General features: G+C 39.0%; 1 pseudogene; it reads right to left on the bottom strand.

The window, feature by feature from the left end:
- LOC137298711 (transient receptor potential cation channel subfamily V member 3-like) lies at positions 1–11,323 on the bottom strand (annotated as a pseudogene).
- Between the last annotated feature and the right edge of the window lie 7,824 nt (positions 11,324–19,147).

Genomic DNA, 19,147 nt, shown 5'->3' with positions numbered 1-19,147 from the left:
TCATTCAACTCCTTCTCTAGCTGATGCAGCTGTGGATGGTCGCTGAAAGATTCTTCCAGAAATCTCATCATTGACAAGTTCGAAATTATTTGTTCTCTTCGGTCCGGATTTTGTAACCCAAGCATTCGAGACCCGAAAACGTGAACTTAGATAATATGCCTCTTCATCTTTTGAGGGTGCGTGTAGACTGGTCACTTTGTATCACGTCTACTTTCTTCGAAGCAGCAATCAATTTCTCTATAGAGGTCATCTTTTCACCAATTTGTCGAAATGTCATTTCCTTCTCAGGAAGTTCACCGCCACTGCTACCATCAACCCCATCAGTACATTTAATCTCAATGTACCACGATGAACTGTCTTCTCTCGTTTTGTCAAAGATATCACCGTCTTAAATGTTATATGTTCCCAAGATCCTAGACAACCATGGAAGTGATCTCTCAATGTTTATTCCCATCTGGATGGCCTCAACCCTCCAGATGACCTCATCCATCATCATCAGTCTTTCGAGGGTGGACCCTGTATTGAAGGTAGTTTAACCACGTAAGATATCAGTTGGGACTCGGTTACATCTTTTTCCTTAAGATCCAGTAGCTTCAGAAAAGAAATCATCTTCTCGATAAGATGCAGCACAGCACACAAATCCAATGCCTGCATGTCTGGTTCTGAAAACAAATACACTCTTGTCTGTAATGAATATCTATCTCAGCACACAAAAAACTTACACTGGTGCGTCACCATGGCTGGAAAATTGTCAGTGCAACATGCAACTGGTGAGTGAGTTAGTGAGTGATTATAGTATCACGCCACTCTCAGCATTATTCCAGGTATATGACGGAGGTCTGTAAAGAAATCGGGTCTGGACTAGACAATCCAGTGACCAACCACATAAGCATCGATCTGCTTCGATGACATGTGTCAACGAAGTCAGCGAGCCTGACAACCCCCTTCCGGAAGTCGACTCTCAGGCCAAGTATGTGTTACTTAAGACGGGTCTGGACTAGACAATCCAGTGACCAACCACATAAGCATCGATCTGCTTCGATGACATGTGTCAACGAAGTCATCGAGCCTGACAACCCCCTTCCGGAAGTCGACTCTCAGGCCAAGTATGTGTTACTTAAGATCAATTCTAAGCTCGTTTCCACGGGTGAAGAGACATTAAATTTCACGTCACCCATCAACACATGACCTGCCACAGCGTCACTACACAGGACGTATTTGGTTCTTGACGATTAATGAGTTACAGTCACAGCGGTGTATCGTAGCATCGTATTTAAAACTATCGAATCTATTTAAAACTCTGAATTCATTTCTTGATATGTAATGGTCTGTAGTTTGGGAAACAGAACTTTGAATAGTTTTAGGCTTAGCAAATTACTATTTTTGGAAACTCGAATTTATCAAATAAGGGCATACACCTGTAGGATTAATATATATTATCTATCTGCAATGAACCACGGACTTGTGACAGTTGTATTCGGACACTCGAAGTATATTCCATTCGCTTACATGTTATTTCAGCGTAGCATAAATAATTTTCATGAAATGAGTGTAGGTTGGATCTTTGTAAACTTTGACAGGCAAATGTAAATTAAATCATCTCTGCTCTGTGCACATAATTTCATTCAATTTTCCGACCATGTCATGTGACGTCACATTTATCAACTTCCACAATGCACAATCCGTGTTAAACGTGTTATATAAATAAGCAAAGAAAAATTATACAGAAATTATGTGATTGTAGGTATGATGATTTTTCACAAATGTGCAAATTTTGACTTGGGTACCGGTGTTACGGAAATGAAATTCATGAAAAATAGTTGTGCTACACTACATTAGCATGTGATTTACGTCAAATGTCCAATATAGGTGGTAAGGATCTGTCTTGCAAAATCTGTTCCACCCTGTGGGGATATCGTTTTGACAGCAGATTTTGTACAATGCCCTGACGTCACCAATTACATGAGATCACAAAGGTCTGACATCATCATTTACATGACTCACAACGTTCTGACGTCAAAAACCTAATGACATTAAATGTTATGTCGTCATAAATTTGATGACGTCGCGATGCTATGACGTCCCTGCATTGCAAGTCAAATGGCAGTGCCGTGTTCAGAGATGTACATTTTTCATTAAAAAATAATGAAGAATGAGTTTTGATGATAAAAAGAACCCCACCCTCCTGTATTCTGATATCAAATATATCAACACTCATTGACAAAAGTGAAAATACTCTCTACAGTCCTCGATATTTGTAACATAATGAACTCGTGTTGACAAAATTTCTATCAGAAGACACTTGGGCGACATTCTCTGTTTAACGGTTATTCTCAATACGTTGGTGTCTGTTGATAGACTGGCGATTCCAAAATGTGTACAGACAAGTTTACGCGCTTGTCTTTCTGAAATCCTTTTACCCAACATCCATGTTTTCCTATACAACTATCAAATTATATTCTCAGTGTGGACTAAAATTCCTGATGGTGACATTACGAATATGTGATCAGTGTGTAATATCCACTCGTCTCACCAACCTGCTGTCGTGCGTCGTTGGGCGCCAGCTTGAAGTGTATTTGACCCTTACCCTCCTGTAGGATAATATTTCGATAATAATGCACTCCGTCTCGGTCTGTACTTGCTTGTTTACTGATCAAGTGTTCGCAGTGAGAAGGTATTGTATAAACAGACTGTCTTTACCTTCTTGCTGATAGTAGTCATGACGCCCCTGGTCCAAACCTAGAGGATTTCATGAAACACTTCAGAGATATTAACCAGTGTACACAAGATGATGTTGTGACTGATGATAATACCGTTTTTGAAACATATGACACTTCTATACTCAACGATGATATGACATTGCTAGAATTAACACATGCTGTGAAAAATCTTAAAAGAAATAAGGCATCAGGTATAGACTTTGTAGAAAATGACTACTTAATTCACTCTTTGGATATGATTGGTCCTTTGTGTGTGACTTTACTCAACCTTGTGTTAAAAACTAAAACAATGCCAGAAGCTTGGCTAGCAGGAATAATCAAGCCTGTATACAAGAATAAAGGGAAAAGGGATGACCCCCTCATCGTATAGGCCTATTACGATCTTGAGCTGCTTAGAAAAACTATTTACTTCTGTACTAAACAACAGGTTGACTAACTGTTTAGACAGTAATGCTATTCTAAGTAATGTTCAAGCTGGTTTCCGCAAAGAGTTTTCCACAATCGATAATATCTTTGTCATAAACATGCTGATGCACTTTCTTAAAAGACGTAAACAAAAATTATATTGTGCATACATTGACTTCTCTAAGGCGTTTGATAATGTTTGGAGAGTCGGTTTGTGGCATAAAATACCGAAGCAAGGTATACGTGGGCGTTTTTTCAACCTAATACAAAATATGTACAAAAACATTAAATCATGCGTATATGCAAATAACAATTATTCAGACTACCTCCCGAGTGAGTGTGGTGTAAGACAAGGTGAAAACGTATCACCACTCTTGTTTTCACTGTCCTTAAATGATCTTGAGGCATACGTCTCTAATGATAATTGTGATAGTGTCTATATCGAGAGTCAGATGTGAATGCTGTTTTACACCTTTTTATTCTCTTATACGCAGATGACGCAGTACTTGTTAGTCAAAGTCCAACTGGACTCCAGAGATTATTAAAATCGTTCCATATGTATTGTAAGCAGTGGAAACTTGATGTCAATATATCCAAAACTAAATTCGTCATATTTGCTGGTGGAGAACCTTCTAAAAGTAAACACATGTTTTATTTTGGAACACAAGCACTCGAGATAGTTAACTTTTATACTTATTTGGGTTTAAAATTACATAGATCCGGTAGGTTGATACACGCCATCAAAACCTTAATGGACTCAGGAACTAAGGCTATGTTTTGTCTCTTGAAAAAGGCCAGAAATATTAATCTTCCGATAGACTGTTTAATACGGGCTTTTGATGTAATGGTTGTCGCCATTCTCTGCTATGGGTGTGAAATCTGGGGATATGAATCATTGGACATTATCGAAAATGTTCATCTGAAGTTTCTGAAAATCATCTGTAACCTTAAAGTGTCTACCCCAACTTACATGGTTTACGGAGAATTAAGAATTAAGATGGTAAAGCGATTGATTAAATATTGGCACACCCTTGCAGTACCTAAAATATTAAGCGTTAAATTATCCCACACTTTACACAACTTTGTTACTCTACACAAAAAGCACCATGGCTATCAAGATAGGTGGCTAAATTTTGTTGAATGTCACATTAAACAAGCTAGGTCTTAGTAACATTTTCAGAAACCTAGAATGTGTTAACACAATGGCTGGCCTTAAAGGTAGAACTAGTTTTAAAAGATCAGTTTACTCAGAGCTGGTTGTCTTCGATGAATAAAAGCTACAAGGCTCTTTATTATAGGACTATAAAAGACTCCCTAACATTTGAACGTTATTTCTTTTCTTCCAATCAATGTTTATATGCCAATTCTGAAATTCACCATCTACCCATTGAGACCGGCCGCTGGGAGGGTATAACGAGAGAACATAGAACATGTAAGCTATGCGACTCCCCAGCAATAGCCGATGAACTTCATTATTTACTGCGATGTAATTACTTTAATGATATTAGACTAAAATATATCCCTCCACGATACCTCAAATGGAAAAACTGGGCTACCTTCCGCCAATTAATGTGTACAAAAAAAACTGCAGAATTGAAAAAGCTGTCGATATTTATTAATTATATACTGTCACACTTTAAACATTAACTATGCCCCATCTTGCAATTTTTCTATGCAGTCCGATTTTCTGTACTCTTGTACCACCGCTGGGTGGTTGAAGGAGAATAAAGAAGTTTGAAGTTATCTAACATATACGATATATACACGTATATATCTACAAGATATTTTATAAGACGTTCTGATTAATACACGTATACACCTTCTGTCCTTGATACGTACACTTGATATATGCTTATATTGAATACTGTCAATGATATATACATGTATTTACTTACATTTTATGATGTATAAACACTTGTAAATATTCGGTCACAGAAAAACCACGTTTACCTACAATTTATGCTATGTGGACATATAAACTTAACATTTTATGAAATAGAACAGTCAATGATAAAAACTCAATTATATCTTCCCTGTATTGAATATAAATGTATATACAAACACTAAATTATACAGATACCTGTATATTTACAATCTTCGATGTAAATAAGTATATACGTACAGACTATGAAATACCTATGTCTTACATTCAAGTGATAACATAAAACGAGTGAATGACTACAATATGTGATATTTCCGAGCTTGTTTGCGTGTTCAAACTTATGGTCTAACCAGGGAGACTCTATAAAAGGGAGTGGCCACTCGTCTAAAGCCCATGGCATGTCACGTGACCAGTGTAGTCAATATGGCGGCAGCTTTGTTTTGAAGATTGAGCCCGGCTTATTTTCAACCACAGATTACAATTGTTGACTGAAAACCTACATGTAGAAGATAAGCTACCTATTCTGTCACTTTTCATTTTAAGTCAAATAATTGTTATTAGTGTTAGTATTAGTACAGCAGATTTGCAGTAAAGTTTCAAGTCGATATGTTGTAGCTCCCTGGCTTTAATTCCAGCACGGATACTCTACAACCTCTATATAAGCTCCCTGATTCCAGGTACCCAACGACGATTCTATCGCTAAAAACTTCTTTCCCATATTCGTTTTTAAAAGGGAAATAAAGTTTTAGGTGAAACGTGTTGGCAAGTAAAAGTTATAGTTTTATAGCTTAAAAAAGAAATTGTTAGGGTGTATTTGAGGTGTGTGAAAAGACATATCGAAGATCTGTTCTGACCCGCCACTGAAATATTACAGGGCGATGTTTGAGTGTTTCTAGTTATTATTCTAAAAACTTCTTTCAAATACACCTATGCTTTTTATGAGGGGAATATGCCAGCAGATAAAAGGCGTTTGCAAGTAATACTGATAGTTTCACAATTTAAAAAAATGGCCGTGGTGTATCATTTATTCTTTCCATCATTCACATTCATATTCCTTTCTATGTTCTTATCCTTTCTTTCTTTCATTCATTCACATGTAATTCTTGCTATCATTCATTCATTTATCCATTCACTGTATAATTCCGACTGATACAATATATGGCTGAAGAACTGTTAAACACATCAGAAATTGCTTTGGGAACGAACCAAGTCATGCGTTGGGGCATGATGAGGCAGTGGCTAATTAGTACAAATGGTACAGGAAGCAAGCGAGTGACATATCCCTGTTGTATACATTCCTGATCTGACATAGAAGAACTACTTGTATTTTTCCTTTCGGAATCCGGAAAGGTACACGGGTGAACACATTCAATACATTACATACACCAGTGTATGACTATAGTCTGTGACATCAGTAGTATGTGTCCTATATAGTGGTTGCTTATGGAAGAACTACGACTTACTGTATTTAGCCCTTCGTTCGTAGTTAGGATGCAAGGGTGTATTATTATCTTACTACAGTAGAATGATTTTGAATGTTGTTACGAAGCATTGAACCTATTCATGTCCAATATGTATCGTGAACGGCAGATCACGGTATGATAGCAATGTTAAATCTACCATCATTACTTAGGTATGGGGATGGGGTGGAGTACGCCGCGAACATGATCATCCGTGTGTAATGATTGCGTGATATCATTGACAAGACTAGGTCGGCTTCACGAAAGAACCCACTTATAATCCATAGACATAAAAATGGGTTGATTGTAGGAAGGGTTTGATAATATCTCATGTCATGTATGTATGTATGTATGTATGTATGTACGTACGTACGTATGTATGTATGTATGTATGTATGTATGTATGTATGTATGTATGTATGTATGTATGTATGTATGTATGTATGTATGTATGTATGTATATATGTCGGATTTGGAATGTGTAAATAGTGTATTCTGTTGAAATCCGTGTAAAAATGGCTGTTGCAAAAACACAACATGAGCAGAGTGCAAAAATGACTTTTGCAAGTGGGTACCATCAACATGTATATGGCGACGGCCTGTCAATAATCGAGTCTGGACCAGGAAATCCAGTGATCAATAGCATTAGCGGCGGTCTATGCAACTGGGATACAATGACATGTGTCAAGTAAGTCAGCGAGCCTGACCACCCGGGAAGAGACAGATATTAATGTTTGCAGCCATTTGCTAAAAAGCAATAATGGGAGACAACTCTTTGAAGACTGCAGTGTATTTGGACGGTTTCTTTTCTTTGATCTTATCTGTGGCTTTTGTTACCAAGTTGGTACTTTCATTTAAGAAATACGCAGTGTTTATCTGATGTTTTGAAGATAAATTTGACCATAAATGAGTTTAATTAGTCATCACATTTTCACTGATCATTTTCTCTTATTTGAATTACGTGAAGTGTTTGTTGTTAATAATGAGTGGTTTTTGAAATCCATAGTCAACACTATTCCAGGTATGTGACGTCGGTGTTCAAATAATGATGTCTGAACCACCGATCTCCCCAACTGGGATATGGTACCATGTGTCAAAGCAAGTCAGCCAGCCTGACCACCCGATCCCGTTTGTTGTCTTTTACGACAAGCATGGGTTACTGAGGACTACTTCTAGATTGGCTCTTAACGCGTGTGGTCGCAAGTAGATCTTTAATGGTCCTAGTCGCCCTCAAATTCCAGCATAATATATCACGCCACGCCACGCCACGCCACGCCACGCCACGCCACGCCACGCCACGCCACGCCACGCCACGCCACGCCACGCCACGCCACGCCACGCCACGCCACGCCACGCCACGCCACGCCACGCCACGTATTACCATCACAAAAGACTCGCATCGCGTACTCATATACTTCCTTTTGTGCGCCAGTCACACTGGCGAACAAGCTTTTGAGAACATCGAGAATACCCACCAACATCTACACGATAATGTCCTCTCATAAACTTTGAATTCTTGAGTTTTAGCAATTACATCTGATACAGACACAGTTCGATATATTTTCCACCATCTGTGTTTTGGTCTCCAGCAGGCATGACTCCCCAGTCTAGCAACTCGCAATGAAAATGGGTCAATGAAAGTGTAGGAAAAGTATTTGCAGACTACCACAAATCACAACTGTTGACGAAGGTGCAAAATACCACACCCATTGATATTGTCTCTGTATCTTGTAATACACAAGGGGCGCTGGGGCAATGTTTCCACATTTTGCTTGCCAGACGGACTAGCTATGCCTGGAAGTTATTAGCCCACAAAAAGTGGGTTCAAAGTGATTCAAAAGTGTGCTATAACTTAATAAGCAGGAGAAAGTGATATGTTTACGTAATGACCACATGAAAATTCACGAGCCATTTGTGCCAGTGGCTGTGGAGATACGAATACACTAACAGGCTAACGGGCTAACGGGCTAGTGGCTGTTATGTACACCGCGCAGTGGTAGCCTGGTGCTTAAAGCATTCACTCGTCATATTGAAGCCCGTGCTCGATTCCCCACATGGGTACAAAGTGTGGAGCCCGTTTCGGGTTTGCTATTTGTTGGAATATCCTCAAAGGCGGTGTAAACCACTCACTCACTCACTCACTCACTCACTCACTCACTCACTCACTTGCAATACCCGCCTGTACGACTGACCGGGACGGGTTATTTTTAGCACAGACTGCCAGATTCTCAAATTTGCCCGCCCGACCGTCGGGTTAAAATGTCAGCATGTCCATGTATATGAAGATGTTGTGTGAACAGGTATGTTTAGGCCAGGGCTGACCAGTTTAACATCTAACCAGCCGGTGTGGTCTGGCTGCAAATTTTGGGAGTTTCATACCCTGATAATGCACAAACATATTTCACGTAAACCAGTTCAAGTGAATCATTTCTTTTCAAAACGTCTACAGTATTACTGCCATGCAGAGAGGAGGCAACATCATGTTCACAATATCATTTTAATCCTGTATAAAATAATGCTTATTTACTAATTATACAGTCATGCCAATAAATTCAATGACTACACAAACAAATGATAAGACATGTCAACATTATCACAAGAAGTCTCTTCTGAAGGCAGACTCCACGTTACTAGGCCGATAGTCACAAGCATGTGACAAACGACGAGCAAATTGATCCACAGTCTTGTGTACGCCGCTGCAACATAACGTAATCTTGTTCACATGCAGATGATTTAATCAGAAAGATAATAGCAAACCGCAATAAAAACAAATTATACACAAAGAACTTATTCATAATACATAATGCATCTCGGATAACTCAAAGAAAAGAAAAAAATACACAGAAGATCGAATTCATCTCCATCACTAGCTGATGCAGTAGTGGATGGTCGCTGGAAGGTTCTTCAAGAAATTCATCACTTGTTTGTCTCATGTGGTCCGGATTCCGCAACCCAGGCATTCGAAACCCGAAACCGTGCCTCTTCGTGTGGCGGGGTTTGTGTAGACTGGTCAGTTCGTTTTGTCTCTGTTTTTTTCGAACCAGCAATCAATTTCTGTATGGAGGCCAGTTTTTCATCCATTTGTCGAAATGTCATTTCCTTCTCAGGACGTTCACCACCACCCCCATCAACCCCATCAGTACATTTAATCTCAATGTACCACGATGAACTGTCTTCTCTCGTTTTGTCAAAGATATCACCGTCATTAATGTTATATGTTCCCAAGATCCTAGACAACCATGGAAGTGATCTCTCAATGTTTATTCCCATCTGGATGGCCTCAACCCTCCAGGCAACCGGGTGTTCAAAATGGAAACGAGAGTAGGACCTGTTCATCATGGCTATCAGGAGGTTCAACAGCATAATGGTGACAATAACAACATAGCCAATGTACAGCAGTTTGCTGAAAACAGGTGCTGCTCCCGCCTGCTCCAGTTGTTTTTCCAAATCCCCATCCCACATCTCGACCATCCCCATCATGACATTAAACAGTAGGAACATTGTATTGATGGGTGTCCGATACAACTTAACAATGTCCACAGACCTCAGAAACTGAGAATGCAATGCAAGGGTAAAAGCCACCAGAATGACCACATATACCAGAAGAGTCTTAAAGACATCATACAGTATGTCCTTGAAGATAATACTCAGAAAGAAATGAATATCTTGTATTCCTTTCGCAAAGCCAAACGTTAATAGCCAACCATAAAACAAAGTCACTGACATTAGGTTATGCAATCCTTCTGGTCCATTGAAGGCGAACTCACTTACAAATACTAACACTAAACACACGAACACAATGTAATAAACAAAATATACAAATGACCTCAACATACTGAGACATACTATCTTCAAGTCCGGATCATTGTCAATTGTAGTCCAACATGTTGCTTTACAAGTAAAGCACACATACGCATCGTACAAAAAGTATAAAGACAACAGTATTGCTTCGATTGGACTGACAATGTAGAAGAGTTGTCTTGCATCATTCGTGTTGGTACTCTGGGTTTCATTGCTGTCCGTAGCCATGCCTGACAACTGGCGTAGCTGAATACAGACATGTATATAATGTGCAGCAAAGTGATGAAGCCACAGATTTTTGTGGTCACGGAATCATACATCTTCTCGATGGCCCTGACAGGCGGTATGTTCAGGATTCGATCTGCATTATCTGGCGAGTGGGTGAGCATCCGTTCAAGGCAAGAAGGCCGAGGCACACATTCCGTTGCCATGCAAAGTGACACAGACCCATTTGTCAGAGGGGTGATGTTTGTGATGTCATACTGTCGTATTTGCTCGAAGGTATGCTTGTTGTCAATACCCGTGACTTCATCCATCATCATCAACCTTTCGACAACAGGATACGCAGCAAGTTGGAAGGCAAGCTCAAGAACAGACAACTCATTTTCATTCCTTATTTCAGTGGTCAAATGAAGGATACGATCACGTTTATGTTTTTGAAAGACTTGAGTAAGAGGTTCCATAAATATTGCAAATGTCACCACTCTGTCAAACAGGTCCATCAAGATTATATTTGTGGTGTCATTATGTTTCTCTGTTAGGGCTAAGGTGATGCAGTGGAGGATTGTATTCCCAGCACTGTTTGTGGCATCAAAGGATACGTTAGAGCGATGTTTCAAGTAGGATTCTACCGTCACAGGCCCACTGTCATTTGACGATTGTGTTAAGGAAACTGTTGATGCTTCAGAGGGTGGACCCTGTATTGAAGGTAGTTTAACCAGGTAAGATATCAGTTGGGACTCGGTTATATCCTCTTCCTTAAGATCAAGTAGCTTCAGAAAGGGAATCATCTTCTCCGTCAGATGCAGCACAGCACACAAATCCAACGCCTGCATGTCTGGTTCTGAAAACAAATACACTCTTGTCTGTAATGAATACCTATCTCAGCACAGGAATTTAGACTGGTCTGTCACCATAGCTGGAAATGCGACATTAAACTAGTGAGTGAGTTAGTGAGTGACTATAGTATCACGCCACACTGAATATTACCCAATGTATATGACGGCGGTCTGTAAATACATCTAGTCTGGACCAGACAATCCAGTGATCAACACCATGGTCATCGATCTACGCAATCATGTGTCAACCAAGTTTGACTTCCCAATCCCGCTAGTCGCCTCTTAGGACAAGTATGTGTTACTGAAGATCAATTCTAAGCCCGTTTTCATAGGTGATGATACATTAAATTTCACGTCACCCATTTTTACCTGACCTACAGAACCGTCACTACACAGGACTGTACGAGTTTGGTTCTTGACGATTAATGGGTTACAATCACAGCAGTGTATCATGGATGTTATCGAAGGTGTGCTCGTCTTTACCAATAGCATCGTATTTAAAACTTTCGTATCTATTTAAAACTCTGAATTCATTTCTTGATATGTAATGATCTCTAATTTTGGAAATATGAATAGTTTTAGGGTTATCAAATTGCTGTTTTCGGAAACTCGAATTTATCAAACAAGGCCATACACCTGTAAGATTAATATATATTATCTATCTGCAATGAACTAAGGACTCGTGACAATTATATTTGGGCACTTGACGTAATGTCCATACGCTTACATGTTATTTCAGTGTAGCATAAATAATTTCCATGAAATGAGTTTAGGTTGGATCTTTGGAAACTTTGACAGGCAAATGTGAAATCTTCTCTTCTTTGTGCACACAATTTCATTTCAATTTTCCGAACACTATTTAACTAATGGCAATACATTCATCAACTTACGCATGGTTCCACAATGCACAATCCATGTTCATCCATTCACGGCCTTGAACATATGCTGATTACACTGTTCCCATTCGATAAATAAGCAAAGAAAAATTCCACGTAAAATATGTGACTGTAGGTATGATGATTTCTCACAAATGTGCAAATTTTGGCTTGGGTACCGGTGTTACGGTAATGAAACTCATGAAAAATAGTTATGTCATACTAAATTAGTCGCTGGGAGTTTCGTCATGTGTCCAAATACAAGTGGCACAGGTCTGTATTTGCATTTGCCGGGCACATTTGTGTTCCACTCGTAGGGGATATCGTTTTGACAGTAGATGCTGTACAATGCCCTTACGTCGCCAGTTACGTGAGATCACAATGGTTTGACATTATCATTTACATGACTCACAATGTTCTGACGTCATAAACCTGATGACGTCGTGATGGTATGACTTTTTGTGATAAATAGGAGGGGACGTCAAATAGTAGTGAGCCTAACTATATTCTCGATGTCACTGTTTGTAAAGTTTAAGATTTATTTTGAAGGGATTATTAGAAAAGTCACTTCCAGAACCAAACGCCTTACGGAAATCTACATATAAACAATAAGAGCGACCTCTAGACTTTGGTGTTATCCACGGTTGAATACCCTTTCCGAAATACGCCTTGACTCTCAGGATACATATTTATTAAATCAACAAAAACATTTCAAACGGTTGTTAATGATTGAAGTAAACAGTTTCCCACATATGTCCATCAATGATAAACCACGATAATTATTTGCATCATGCTTGCTACCCTTCTTACGTAATGGAAAAATCACACTTTTAGAGCACTGCGCTGGAAAATTGCCAGATTTGGAAATGTTATTGAACAGAACCAGCAAATATGAAGAGGGTAAATCGTAATTATATTTAAATGCAACCCATAATGAGCATGTAATGGCAGACGACACATACATAAAGGTCTTATTAAAACTTTTTACATAAGACTAAAATGATTTAGCGTTTGCACTGTTACATTGTCAATAGCATGTCATTAGTGACATCGGAATAATAAAGTTATGGCGACATAATTTGCGTAGTTTATTTCTTGCTGTATGAAACAAGGTCAGAAGTCCAAAATCGCCAGTTAGTCTAAATCTATCAAGAAGAACATATTTGTCACGTTTTAGTTTTTTACAGTCCCTATCAAACCAAGCAGCACTTGCAGAACGCCTGACAATGTTACTGTTATTACTAAATGTCATACCACAGCTCTGAGCTGCCATCACAATGCACCCTGTCAGTTCACTGGCGGCAAGTGAGGTGTTTTCACATGCAATGTTAGTAAAATCATCCATTGGAATATCTCTCAACTCATTCTGTAGTGTCCGATGAAAAGCATCAACGAGTGCTGGGCGCCACACTAATCTAGATATGGGTGAGGTCTTAACTGAGTCTGGTGAATCAAAGTGATAATCAGTAAATTTCAGTTCACATATAACTGGGAGGTGATCTGACTCCACTCTAGTTTTAACAGTAAGGTCGGTAACACTGGTAAATAAATCTGTTGTTCTTTAACATTGCTCTAACGTTACCTTAATGACTTACGATCACCTTAGTGCTTTGTGAAATCAGACCCTGTGTTGGAGTCAATATGCTTTTCTGTCGACGGTCGGTCTCGTGACCGCCTCTAGACCAATCAGGCAGCCGGAAACATAGGCTTACATAATATTTTTTATATTCCCTCGTAGATTCTCACCCTCTCGTATTCTGATATGAAATATATCAACATTCGTTGATAAAACTTAAAATACTCTCTGCAGCCTTAGGATATTTGTAACATAACGAACTCGTGTTCACATAATTCCTATCAGAAGAGACTCGTATGACATTCTCTCTTTAACGGCAATTCTCGATCTCTTGGTTGTCTGCATTGATATATAGCCCAGTGGCAATTCCAAAATGTGTACGGACATGTTTATGTGCTTGTCTAACTGAAATCCTGTTACCCAACGTTCATGTTAACGAAATGTTTTCATTTACAATCATCATTCTGTATTATCAATGTAGAATAAAATTGCTGATTGCGACATTAGAACAATGTGATCAGTGTGTAATAAATACACATACCTTAACAGTATCGGGAACCCGCTGCCATAAGGTTGTTGTGCGTCACCTCGAAGTTTATTTGATCCTTCCTGTTATATATGATAGTATTTCGCTAACAAAGCACCCCCTGGAACGTCTATCTGGCTTGAGGAATGTTTGCTGTATTTGCGCTATAGATCAAGCGTTCGTAGTGAGAAGGTACTGAATAAAGAGGCTGTCTTTACTTACATGCTATCTATTAACGCGCGCTTTACTGGTTGCCTCATTATTAAGCTTGTTGTGCTTGCGTAAAATGCACTGTGAACCTATAACCTAATGACATATTGAACCTATCAGTTTGTTTCCTGTATGTGTCTAACATTACAGACTTGACAACAGGTAGGAGTATTTGAATCATTCTTACAAAGAACGATATCCGACCTTGCCAGCTCGCCTCAATGAACTACAGCTGTCGTCTATGGGATTTAGACAAAATCTTTGTCCAGGATCATTCTTGACCTACACAAAGACATTTGTTCATGCAAAACCCGAGACGATAAAATAGGTGTGGCTGAAAGGTGATTGTCAACGAACATGAGACGTTGTTTGTGTATTGATATGTAGACAAAACACATATTCCTTACAAATTCCCAGACCATATTATTGGATATACGATTAAAAATAGAAATGTATGTTGTTCTTAATGATAATATAAACAACGAACATTTCAATAAAAAAATAGGCAATTATATAAATACTATTATTTGTTTGTCGTTATAAACTTAAACGTAGCGGTTATCATCACTGTTTTGCAAATTTACTCTCCTCACAGTAAAAGCCTAGTATATATCTAAATGATTCTTCATATGCATAAAATGCATGATATATACACGTATGAACCTACAATCTAGTATGTATCCTTATGTATGTCTACAATCCACGATTAATACACGTACATACCTTAAGTCTACTTATATGAATACTGTCAATAATAGATGCATGTATATACTTACATTCTATGATATGAACAGGTGTATACATTGGGTCTATCATAAAAGCACATGTCTTTCTACAATCGGTGCTATATGGGCGCATAAATCCTAACTAAATGAAATAGATCAGTCTATTATTAAAGCACAAATTTATCTTTCGTCTATGGAATACGTGTACACCGTGTACACATACACTACACCATGAAGACACGTGTGTATCTACAATCTTTCATATAAACGATCATACGCACAGGCTATAAAATACCCAAATGTATATTGTACTTACATAAACGACTGTATGGCTATAAACTGTGACATCACGGCGAGTGTTTGTGTTTTCAAACGTATAATCTAACATAGAAGAACTAGAACTTGTATTTTGCACTTCGTATTCTGTAAAGGTACACGAGTGAATACTTTCAGTATATTACATAAACGAGTGAATGACTACAATCTTTGATATTAGCAATATGTGTCCTAAACCATAGCTGATAACAGAAGCACTACGACTTGCGACATTTATCGCATCGTTGTTAAGATATCTCCTACTATGGTCGCATCAAGTCTTTGAATGTCATTTAGAAGTGTAAATACATAAGAATGAAGATTTTATGGATATCAACTTCTTTATGAGAGAACACAACGTTTCGGAGTTAATGCTTACTCCTTCATCAGGTGATTGAGAAAGGGATACAGAGGTGTATTTATATGTACAGGTAAAACAATAACAAAGTAACAAGTGGAATGAGTTAACGAAAGCTAGTATAAACAAGCACTGATAGGAAGCCGATAGTTAAGATAACAATGATGGAAGCCAACGGTAATGCATTACAGTTGATTGGATATGTTTACATAACATGATTGGGGATAAGGATGGAAGCCAATGGTGATACATTACGCATGATAGGATGATGTACATAACACACGATAGGGGGTGAGCATGTATACATGAGGGTTGGTGATGTACAAACACAAGTATGTACTCGGGTAGATAGGCTATACATGAATTACATAGATAGAATGTACACAGGTAGATGAGATTAATTTATCAATAAGTCCCAGGCACTTGGTAGGTACACTCCTTGGTCGCGGTTGATGGCTGGTTTCTGTCTCCGGATCTCGATGGCCTCTTGCAGTTTCCTTTGGCGCCAGTTGTTGTTGTTGGTAGATAGTATCCTAGTGTCCTCCCATCGAATTGAGTGTTCAGGGTTCTTGAGAATATGTTCAGAGATGGCCGATTTCTGGTCGAGTTTCCTGACTGAGGTCTGATGTTCCTTCATTCTGGTGTTGATTGGTCTCAGCGTTTCTCCAATGTATAGGACCGAGAACCCCGCCCCAAACCTTCTCCATCACCCATCAGAGTAACCATACCCTACTTTGGCCCCATCAGTCATCAAATATCACGCCTCATCAAGACCAAAGCCAGCATCGATGTCACCTTCTCCAGTGGCAAGACCATCAAGACCTACCTAAAAGCCAACGGTAAAGGACCCAGCTGTGAACACCCTAACCCGAGAGGATGCATCTACCAGATCCCTTGCAACTGTGGCGACCTATACATTGGAGAAACGCTGAGACCAATCAACACCAGAATGAAGGAACATCAGACCTCAGTCAGGAAACTCGACCAGAAATCGGCCATCTCTGAACATATTCTCAAGAACCCTGAACACTCAATTCGATGGGAGGACACTAGGATACTATCTACCAACAACAACAACTGGCGCCAAAGGAAACTGCAAGAGGCCATCGAGATCCGGAGACAGAAACCAGCCATCAACCGCGACCAAGGAGTGTACCTACCAAGTGCCTGGGACTTATTGATAAATTAATCTCATCTACCTGTGTACATTCTATCTATGTAATTCATGTATAGCCTATCTACCCGAGTACATACTTGTGTTTGTACATCACCAACCCTCATGTATACATGCTCACCCCCTATCGTGTGTTATGTACATCATCCTATCATGCGTAATGTATCACCATTGGCTTCCATCCTTATCCCCAATCATGTTATGTAAACATATCCAATCAACTGTAATGCATTATCGTTGGCTTCCATCATTGTTATCTTAACTATCGGCTTCCTATCAGTGCTTGTTTATACTAGCTTTCGTTAACTCATTCCACTTGTTACTTTGTTATTGTTTTACCTGTACATATAAATACACCTCTGTATCCCTTTCTCAATCACCTGATGAAGGAGTAAGCATTAACTCCGAAACGTTGTGTTCTCTCATAAAGAAGTTGATATCCATAAAATCTTCATTCTTATATGGTCGCATGATCTTGAATGTTGTTACGAGGTGTTCCTCCTATTCATGTCCAATATGTATCGGACACGACAATGTTAAATCGACCATGTCTGAAGCTAAGTATGATCTACTATTGCATGTAGGACACACCGACAATGTGATCATCTACTAGTAAGATTTGTGTGATATCATTAACAAGAAGAGGACGGCTTAAAAAAAGAACCTCCCTGTAATCTAAATTCCAAGACACTTCATGATGAAAATGGTGTGGCTGAACCGGCAATGGACATGGTTGAGTGACTATGTGAAAGTGACTCCCCCGGCAATATCAGTCCATGTTACAGTAAATAATGGGTATCAAACTAGCTGGTGCACGTAAGTACTCAAACTAATTTTTCTTTTGAAGCATTCTAACTTACGGGTTTGACTGTTTTAGATAAGAACTAGTGCTGCTTCAGTTATTACAGTGGAAGCTGTCAAAACCGGCATCTGTTGTACTGCAAGTTGTCAACGCTGGCAAAAAGTCTCAGTCCCATCCATGACTTCTACATTTATCATCAGCTCTACAATCCAGTTCATTGTTTAAACCGGATTGTTTCTTCAGTCCCAGTGATAGCCGGTTTAGATAGCTTCCATTGTATGTTTAAATTCATGATACAAACTTACAAAAATAAATTAGAAAATGACAATTTATTGCACCATTATGCTTATACAGTCACATATGGACGCCTAACAACTCTTTCCGTTTCATAGCCTTAACTCTAATGACGAGATTTCCCAAATTCGCTTACAAAAAAGAAATGCACCTACAGAAAACAGTGAGTACTAAGTGAGCACAGTGTAAAACCGACTTTTGTAAACGCAGAAAATGAGCACATCTTTAAACGACTGTGTAAAAAAGCTGTTGTAAATACATAAAAACACAGTGTAAAAAGATAGTTGTAAATGCACAAAGTGTGCACAGTAGAAAAATGACTATTGGAAAAGCACAAAATGAACAGTGTAAAAAGTAGATCCTTCACTAAGTGTATAAAATGAACAAACTGTAAGTATATATACGCAGCTCTAACTCCACAAAATGAACACAGTGTCAGACGAGCTATAGCTGTCTCTTGGTACACATACTTATATAATGATATTTTATGGTAATTTGTCACGACAGACAGAAGTCTCTTCATCAAAACTTGGTAATATCAAGGTGAAATGAGCCTTCAAACCGTCACCACCACCCTTCCCCTGAAAACTGACGGATGAACAGTAGACAGACAACAAAAGGCACTGCGTATTAGACACATCTATACTGCGTGTATGTCCTTGTAGAGAAGAGTTGAATGCATGTATTAAGTATATAGAATACAGAGGCCAACCGTTGCATACGGGAACACGTACATAAGTCGTCTTTGGTGTTACTGGGACTGACTGTTGTAATGTTGTGGATTGTAAATGGCTTCTCTTCTACCCGCTTTTTGAACAGCTACGTAATACAGTGTGTCAACGTAACTGTCACCGGGTGTATCAAGCTCGGGTGTGTCATGCACGGGTCTGACACAAGACATATTACAGATGAAGTCTTGAGGAACGTCAACGAGAACTCTCACCTAACGTTTGTTTGTGTGTTACG

This window comes from Haliotis asinina, chromosome 10, assembly GCF_037392515.1.
Source record: "Haliotis asinina isolate JCU_RB_2024 chromosome 10, JCU_Hal_asi_v2, whole genome shotgun sequence".
In the NCBI taxonomy this organism is placed as follows: Eukaryota; Metazoa; Mollusca; class Gastropoda; order Lepetellida; family Haliotidae; genus Haliotis; species Haliotis asinina.
Note: the sequence above shows the minus strand (reverse complement) of the source record. Positions and strands in the feature narration are given on the sequence as shown.